We start from the raw sequence: 10188 nt of genomic DNA on the forward strand, positions 1-10188 counted from the left end.
AAAACAGCAAAGCACCAAGACATCACAAATAAAGAGCTTAAACACCTAATCTCCTAAAGTGGGCTGGTCCTCACTATCATCTAGGGGAGAGGTAGAGACCGCTGTATTAACCTCAGCTGGTGTCTCCTCACCGTGAGTCTCAGACGGATTTAGGGGATCTGGTTGTGGTTCTTCAGTTGCTTGTCGACCAATATCTGCTATGTCTTCAAATGATAGCTTGAGGCCTAGGTGCGCTTGAATTGTAGCAACATCCTGAACAGCTGATTTCAGAGATGTTTGGATAGATGTCAACGTAGCTTCCATCCTTGCATTAGACTCTAGCAGTTTGGCATTGTGTGCCATTTGTGCTGCCATAAATTCCATCAGTTTTGCTACATATGCAGGAGGCTCAGCTGCTGATTCAGAGACTTGTGGAGGAGTTGGCTCAACATTTGGCATTGGCCTAATCCAAATGCCATTCACTTTCTTCAATTTCATCTGATTTACAATTGCTTCACCGAAGATGAGGGTTGTCTTAGCAGATTCTTCATTCACAAAAGACACCTTGAAATGCTTAAGTATCTTTGTGATCAGCTGTGGATACGGCAACATAATTTTACTTTGCGAAGCTTCTAGCATATGCCGTAGCACAATCCAGGTCCAACTCATCTGTAGCTCTTTGGATAATCCCCATAAAAGTAGAATATCAAGCTTCTGAACCACTGCGTGATTTCCTGATCGCGGTACAAGTATCCTTGTTATTGTGTACATGAGCATCCGTTGATGTACTTTCATCTGTCCAATTGGCAATGAGATGGTTTCAACAAAACCATCAACCATGATATCTTTTACTGCCGTGTGCCTGTCCAGTGATGCTTCCCAACCTTCGTCAGCTGCATCCGCATCAGAACTGCCATCTAAAGACGTTCCGTGGAATGGCAATCCTGTCAGTTCAGCAAAATCTTCAAAGGTCATTGATAACCTTTTACCTTTAATCTGAGTTTTGAATCCCTTATCAGTAAGCTTGAAGTTTGCATAAAACTCCCTTATCAGTTTTGGATAACTGTCCAAAGTAGATGAAAGAAAACCTTCAAGACCATGAAATCTCAAATGATCTTGGAATGTGAAGCCCTCTGTATCAAAGTAGGCAAAATCCAGGGTTCTGCCCTCATGGATTTTCCTTTTCAGAAACTCTGCTGGAATGGTGACTTCTGCATCTTTATCCTTAGGTGCAGGGGTTTTCTTAGGTGGGGGTGATGTCACAGGCTTCTTTTTCTTCTGAGAAATCTCTTTCATTGCATCAGCCAAGAGCTTCTCTGATGGTGGTTCCTTCCTTTTCTTAGATACTTCTTGATTCAGTGCAGGTTGCTTGCCCTTGTCCTTGGCAAGGATCTTATGCGTAAATTAGAATCAACATAAATTAAATAAATTAGATTTTTTTTTTATTATTATTGATATTGTAAATGAAGGATAACATAAAAATTATGTAACTAAATGTTAGGCATAAAATGGAACACGCATTTCCAGTTGCTAGCAATCCCATGTGGAAGAAGAAGATGGTCATGAAGGAGAAAAATATAAACATCAATTGCATTTCATTAAACACAAAAAAAAAAAAAAAAAACAATTTTGTTATACTCAAATTGGAGAAAAAATTAGCGTAAACAATAGTTCATGTCTCGAGGTTGTGGTATCGTGTGTTCTTGGATCTTGGTTCAACCAAGAAAAATAGGATAAATATTTGGATTTACATTAAAAACGGCTACGGAATAAATTTACATTTAATAAATGATAAATAGATAATAGAGAAACGTTTAATGCATTATGAACTATTATTAATGTTTGTTTATTGTTGAAATTTTGGTTCAGTCGAGAAAAAAATGGATAAATATTTGGATTTACATTGAAAATAGTTACGGAATAATTTTACACTCAATAAATGATAAATAGATAATAAAGAAACGTTTATTGCATTATGAGCTAGTATTAATGTTTGATTATTATAATATACTATAATAGATAATACATTGAGAAGTAGAACAATATTTATTCCATAATAATAATAATAATAATAATAATAATAATAATAATAATAATAATAATAATAATAATAAATAAAATATTACTTATTCCACAAATAGTATGAAATTTTACTGCAAAACCTTTTGGTCAAAATTAAAAGATTATTATATTATACGCTAAATACCACCTGTGGTCCCTTAACTTAATATCAGTTAACGTTTTAGTCCTTTATTTTTTTTCTTCCCGATTTGGTCCTTTATTTTAATTTTAAGTGACAATTTGATATTTTATGTTTTAAAATGTCAAGAATATTATCCTCATTTTTTGCAAAATTCAAAAAACTCATAAAAAATTTAAAACAAAACTCATAAAACTAATTATCATCCTCAATATAATGTAATTTCATCAAATTCATAACTTAAATCTTTAAATAGACTCGTATTTTCATCTCCAACAACATCATATAAATAGTGACAAATATGAGTTTATTTGAAGATTTGAGTTACAAATTTGATTAAATTTTGTTTACATTACAAAATATAATTAATTTTATAAATTTTGTTTGAAAATTTTGATGAATTTTTGAATTTTTGTAAAAAAAAATGATAACATTGTTGACGTTTTAAAACATAAAAGATCAAATGGTCACTTAAAATTAAAATAAAGGACCAAATCGGGAAAAAAAAAAAGAAGATAAAAGACTAAAACGTTAATTGAAATTAAGTTAAATGATATACCAAATTAATCTGAATATTATTTAATACTTAATTGGTCAAAAACATTAAAAATTTGGAATTTAAAAAGCACTACACGGGTCGTAGCCTTCAAGTGGGCTTTGTTGATGAGTATCATCTTCTTGATGTTTCCACCACCTTAACCTCATACTCCTATCCAAGTGAAAATACAGTTATGCACTTTTTACTATCTATAAAATCCTCAAAATAATTTACCATTCCTTTTTTTACTCTTTACATTCGAAAGTATCCAAATCTTCGAAATCCAGAAGTGAGAACCATTCGAAGTTTTCAAATCTTCGAAACCCAAAAGTAAGTACCACTCGAACAATTCTAGACTTTCGAAACAAATTTTTTCTAGATTTTCGAAGGTTTCAACCAATCTGAAACTTGCGAAATAGAAAGATTTCAGATTTTTGAAAATTTCAAAATTATACTTTTCTAGATTTTTCGTACTTTCAAAATTTTCGAAACAAAACATTTCAGAAATTTCAAAAGTTTAGAAATGTTAGAAGCATTCGAAATAGACCTTCGTAGCTTTTCTAGATTTTTCAAACCTTCGAAGCTTTTCTAGTTTTTTTAAACCTTCGAAACTTTCGAAATAGACCTTATCAGAACTTTCGAAACTTTGGCATTGCTAGAAACGTTCGAAATTAACATACCTTCGAAGCTTTTATATATTTTTCCTTTTTTTTATAATTATTGATATAATAATTATGTTAACTAAATTTTGCAGTGCCTTGAACCAAAAGTGCGTTTGGGAAAATTATCTGCACTATTGCTAGAGGCGTTATGAGAGGTTATAAGGGCAATAGAGCAGATAGAATTCCACCTACATCATCACACAAACGACGGAATGAAGCAAACCGTCCACCTCATTAGTGTCGTCGTAGACGTGATTTTAGAAGCGAGGATGTTCAAGAGGATCTCCCTGAGCCTGCATAGATGGATTATGAGGAATATGATGAGCAGTATGTTGAAGAGCCTAAATAAGAGAAGATGCACGAGGATGTTGATGAGGCTGACTTAGATGTTGATGAGACTGACTAGGATGTTGATGAGGCTAACCAAAACATCTAAGAGTAGGATCAGCAGCCTGGATTCTTCGGAAGACCATTGGTGACATCTGTGTTGACACTGTATGAACACCATGTGGCTCGTAGGATATGGGAAGGAGAGGTATATTTTAATTAATTAATTTTTTAATTAAGAATAATTATTTATCATATTTAGTATATTTTTTAATTATACTTAAAAATTGCTTTTTTTTTATTTATTATGAATAGGTATTTGTTGTCATGTTCTTTAATTACTCATAGGATAATGGCTCGTTAAAGGTGATTGATTACACATGGTTTGAAGCTGAAAATGTTTGCTGAAGTTCCTGTACTAGATGTTGTACAACATTGGATTCGAGAATTTGGACTGGTACATTTGTCTTCAGCTTACTTGACTATGGTTGATGCTGGTGTGATGTTTGCCTTTGTAGAAAGGTGGCATAGAGAGACCAACTCGTTTCATTTTCTATTTGGAGAGATGACCATCACATTGGACGACGTCACCACTCTTCTTCATATCCCACCTCGAGATAGATTTTTCGTTACACCAGTAAATATCAACACTAATAATGATGCGAGAGCTGCACATGAGTTGTTAGGTGCAACTAGGGAGGAAAGCTTTGCAGAGATTAATTATAATAATTGTGTGCAATATAGACTGTAGTGGTTGCTTGATTTATATAGACGTCTCATTCAAACTGACATGTTTGAGTGTGCTATTAGAACGCATCTTTTGCATTTATTTGGCAACACTATTTTTGCCGACAAAACACATACTCGTGTGGAGGTGAAATACATTAGTTTGTTTTTTGATTTTGATCGTTGCCGCGGTTATGCCTGGGGTACCACTGCATTGGTTGTGCTATATGACAATCTTGGAGATGGAGTTGTTCACGACACTAGACAGTTGGGAGGTTATATGACCCTATTATAGGTATATAATTTATATTAAGTCGTTTCATTTATTTATTTATTAAGTTGTGTTATTTATTTATGAAGTTGTATTTTTAATTTACTAAATTGTCTTTTATTTTTGGTGTAGTGCTGGATTTACGAGCACTTTCCTAGCATCTATAGTGGAACGGTTCATGCACATCTTTCAAAAGCATGTAGGTGGACTACAAAATACGCTAGTGAAGGAGGACTGATAACATACCGGCAGAGACTTGATGTTATGTTACTCGAGGATGTAATGTTTACACTATACAATGATAATCACATAATCATCCCTTTGAAGCAACTTTGATGTTTTCTGGATACCTTCGTTGCAATGGAGTTTCAGTCCCATATCTATCGGATCATGTGTTCGACAGTTTGGTCGTATTCAGTGCATTAGACGTAATGTTTCTCGGGTGTTAGACATTATAGATTTGGAGTGGCAGAATACTATGAGAGCATGTATATCTACCTTTCGGAGGCTATATCCTCTAGTGACGTTTCCTGGAGAGGTTACTGCAGACTACTATGCATGATACATAAATGTTTCACATCTTCTCATCCTCCATCCACCTATTGATGCTCCACCTTCCAATCCACCTACTACTGCTCCATCTTCCAGTCCACCTACTGTTCCACATAATCCACATGGTACATCATCTTCTGGACATGTTGGTCCATCATCGACACGAGACCGTAGAGCAGTTGAGCTTTTACATAGAGCCATACAGTTGGTAAGTCCATATGGTGAAGTTCATGACATATTAAGTGAGTTAATATGCATGTTCCTTGGAGATGATTAATGATTGTGTTATGTATGATAAATATTTTGTGTGATGAATTTCTATTTTAATATTTTGCGTTATCTATAATTTTCTATTTTGAGTTAATCCGTATGTTCAACTTTAACTTGTTACCAAAAAAAGAAATACATTCAACTTTGTATAATACATTCTAATAATATATTCTAATCTTCATTTAATGAAATACAAGATGACTCGATAAATGATGAATCAATGTGTTCCCAATGCTTAATACGTCCTACATAAGCTATTTCTCATGTCTTTGCACAATCACTATAAAAGTCTCTCCATTTTTGTGATGTATATGACAAAGTACAATCAGACATCAATTTGATTTGAACAAGAAAATATTAAATATTAATTTATTATTAAACACTACTACGTATCATAAATTTTACGTGTACCCAATGGCTTTCTTTGACGAATCCAATTGCTATTAAAGAATTAAGAGAAGAATCCTTTTATGGTGCTTTGTTTAGCATAAAGAATGTCATATTCAAATTACGAGACAACGACACCAATATGACATTATATCTTGTTGCTATCACATAACTCAACTCTACTATAGTCATCCACTTATCTTTTCCTTGAGCACCCAATGTAGAATTTTTCAATGAGTTTCACACTGTTTCAACGCTGTCATCGAAAACATTGGAATAAATTTCCTTGATATACAATAATATAAACTTTGATAAAATGGTGAATTATACTCATGCTCAACATGGATGATGGTTTTCTGAAAACACGATTTGATGGAACATATTTGGTTCTTCAACATCATATTCATAGCATCCCAACTTTTACACAAGTCTTCATTACAAGTTTGCAGCATATTTTTCAATCTCCAATGAGGTGACTCAGCTCTACAAATAAATTAAATAACACAAATTAAAACAAATCACATAAATTACTAAATCATATTTTCTAAATTAAAACAAATCATATTTAAGATATACGTGTTGGACATTGTGTTCCCCAAATGCATCACTCTATTGGTCCATGCCATGACAAATCTTTCTTTGTAAGGTCTGAACCATGAATCTCTAACATAATCAACAAAAAGGATAATATCGGCACACACTAGCTCAAAGTGTTGCAAGTCATGATCATACTCCTCCACACTAGTCGAAAATACAACTTTTTTTCCATAAATTCATTACTTCATCTTGTCTATCATTTCTCACATATTGTTTACATCTTGCTCCAATATTTTTTTCAATATGAAAACGACATAGCAAATGGATTGAAGTAGGAAATACAACACTAATAGCATTTATCATGACATGATCTCTATCTGTTACAATAACTATAGAAAATAAATTCCCAAAGACGAACAATTGTCTTACCTTTTCAAATGTCGAGATGAAGTTATCTTGTCGTTATTTTTCCAAGTAAGCAAATGCAACCGAAAATGTCAAACTAGTAGATATTACACCGACAATTTCAAGTAATGTAATCGATATCTATTTGTTTTGTATGTGCTATCAGATATCAAAACAAAATGAAACATGTTCAACAATTTTATACAATCATGATGCGTTCAAAATATATCTCTTAGAACATCTGAATTATCCCGTCTTCTTATCCAATGCACATAATTTTCATTTATTATTAACTTCAAGAGATAATGCACTTATTGTGACACTCTAAACCTCAAAATAATATATATCACATTTCTATAAAATTTGCAGCGGATAAATAAAAATATGTTTTCAAGAAAATAAAAAAATTTATTTTAAATTTAGGATATCACGTTTCTCAAAATTCAAAAGGAACACTTTAAACTTATTTTCTCCATTAAAATGTTATAGTATGTTTTGACCAATGATGGCTAAGGATTGCTTCGAGTTTGCCAAAAGGTGTGAAGAATGCTAAAAACATGCTAATTTTCAACATGTGTCTGTTGCAAATTGCATTCTATTATTAAACTTTGCCAATTTTGAGGATGTGCTTTACACTTTATCGACCAAATCCACCCAACATCTTTGAAACGACATAAGTATATCTTGGTTGCTGTAGATTACTTTTCGAAATGGTGTGAGGCCATTCTCCTAAAAAGAAGTGGAGTAGAAATATGTCAGATTTTATCAAACATCATATTGTATGCCATTGTGGAATCCCTCAAACAGTAACCACATATAGAGGAACGGTGATTGATGGAAAAAATATGGCCCGATATGTGGAATTAAGAAACATCAAATTGCTTGCTTCAACTCCTTACATTATTATGCTAAAGCTAATTGTCAAGTATAGCCTGTTAATAAAATCTTGATCAATTTGATCAAAATGTTGGATTTCAGAGGAAGAAAAACACAAAACTAGATGACAGAATAATGAAAGAGAACTTATTTTTTTCATGATTAATATACTTACTAATACAATGTTTAAATAGTAAAAGAAACTTAACTAACAATCTCCACTAACCACGTCTAAGAATCCTAAGTTAGTGGTATCACAAATTTGCTCCTAACTAATAGCCAAAAAATCAGCAACAGACTTTTGACAAAGTCTTCCAACTAAGTTACTAATTTTCTATGACTTTTATTCAGCTTCCTATGTGCACATATGAGCTTGAATTATGTTGCAACACCACCCCTTAATTCAAACTCATACATACCAATTTTCTCCAGAAAGAACTGATGTTTGGCTTGAGCTAAAGCCTTGGTAAACAAATCTGCATTTTGAACGTTTGTGTTGCAGAATCTTAGAGCGACTGTTTCCTCTAACACAAGCTTTCTTATGAAGTGATGCTGAACTTCAATATGCTTGGTTCTTGCGTGAAATGCTGGGTTTTTTGTCATAGCAATCGCAGACCTGTTATCACACCAAATCTCAGTTGCTCCTTCCTGCTCACATCATAAATCTTTCAACAACATTCTAAGCCAAACAGCTTGTCTTGCTGCTGCACCAGCAGCTACATATTCTGCCTCAGATGATGACAGAGCCACAGTATCCTGCTTCTTTGAGCTCCAAGTTATAGCTCCTGAGCCTAAACTGAAAACTGATCCTGGTGTACTTTTTCTATCATCCAAACTACCTGCCCAGTCATTGTCTGTGTAGCTAACTAACTTGAACTCACTGACATGTTCATACAAGATTCCAAAGTGAGTTGATCCTGCAACATACTTCAGGATCCTTTTTGCTGCACCTAGTTGTTGCTTTGTTGGAAAGTGCATGTATCTGGATACCGCACTTACACTATGAGCAATGTCAGGACGCGTGTGAGTGAGATAATTCAGACCTCCTACAAGACTGCTGAACAACTTTTCATCAGCTTTTCCTGTGCCGTCCTCCTTCTGCAGCTTCTCATTAGGATTCATAGGAGTTTTGACAGTTTCACATTTTTCCATTGAAAATTTCTTCAGCAAATCCTCTGCATACTTCCTTTGGTATAGAAATATTCCATCTTCACCTTGCTTTACTTCTAGACCCAAGAAATACTGAAGCAGTCCCAAGTCTGTCATCTCAAATTTCTCCATCATTGATGCTTTGAACTCATTTAGCAGCTTCTGAGAGGAGCTAAAATAGATGATGTCGTCCACATAAAGACAGACAACAATGAATCCATTCTCACCTTCCTTTTTCACATAGAGAGTTGGCTCATTCTCACTTCTCTCAAACTGATTTTGAAGAAAGAATGAGTCAATCTTGGTGTACCAGGCTCTTGGAGCCTGTTTCAGTCCATAAAGTGCCTTTTGCAGCTTGTAAACCTTGCCTTCTTCACCATTTTTTACAAAGCCGAGTGGTTGCTCAACAAAAACTTCTTCTTGTAAGTCTCCATTGAGAAATGCAGATTTTACATCCAGCTGAAACACATCCAATTTCCATTGGGCAGCCAAAGCTAATACCACTCTTACAGTTTCAAATCTTGCCACTGGTGAGAATGTCTCCTCAAAATCGATTCCTTCTTGCTGTGCATACCCTTTTGCCACCAACCTGGCTTTGTGCTTCTGAATACTCCCATCTGTATTGAACTTAGTTCTGAATACCCATTTAAGTCCAATAACATTCTTTCCTTCAGGAAGATCAACCAATTTCCAAGTCTCATTTTTCTGAATTGACTCGATTTCCTCCTTCATTGCATCTTGCCATTCAACTTCATCTTTAGCTTCATCAAAACTGGTTGGATCTGCTGCCATCAGTGCAAAGTCATAGTTTGCATACAAGTCAGCAAGAGTCATGTATCTTCTTGGTGCAGAATCATTTGATGAACTTGATGATGAAGTACTTGAAGAAGGTGATGAGCTGTGATTTGAAGATGATGGTGTTGTAGGAGGACTTGGAGACTGCTGATCATTTGTTGGCATAATTAAGTCCTCTCCTGAACCATCAGACCCTACTATTTTTTGCTGAATACTGTCACCCCTTTCTCTTTGCTCCCAATTCCAGCCTGCATTCTCATTAAACACAACATTCCTACTGACCATAATCTTGCCAGTAAGAGGGTTATACAGTCTATATGCCTTGGATTGAGTAGCATAGCCAATAAATATACATTTCAAAGATTTATCATCAAGTTTAGATCTCAAATCAACCAAAGCATAAGTTGTACAACCGAAAACTCTTAAATGACTTACAGATGGTTTTTTTCCTCTCCATACTTCAAATGGTGTCATATTCATGACCGCCTTTGTAGGAGAGACATTGAGGATGTAC

This window comes from Cicer arietinum, chromosome 5 (genome assembly GCF_000331145.2).
Source record: "Cicer arietinum cultivar CDC Frontier isolate Library 1 chromosome 5, Cicar.CDCFrontier_v2.0, whole genome shotgun sequence".
Lineage (NCBI taxonomy): Eukaryota > Viridiplantae > Streptophyta > Magnoliopsida > Fabales > Fabaceae > Cicer > Cicer arietinum.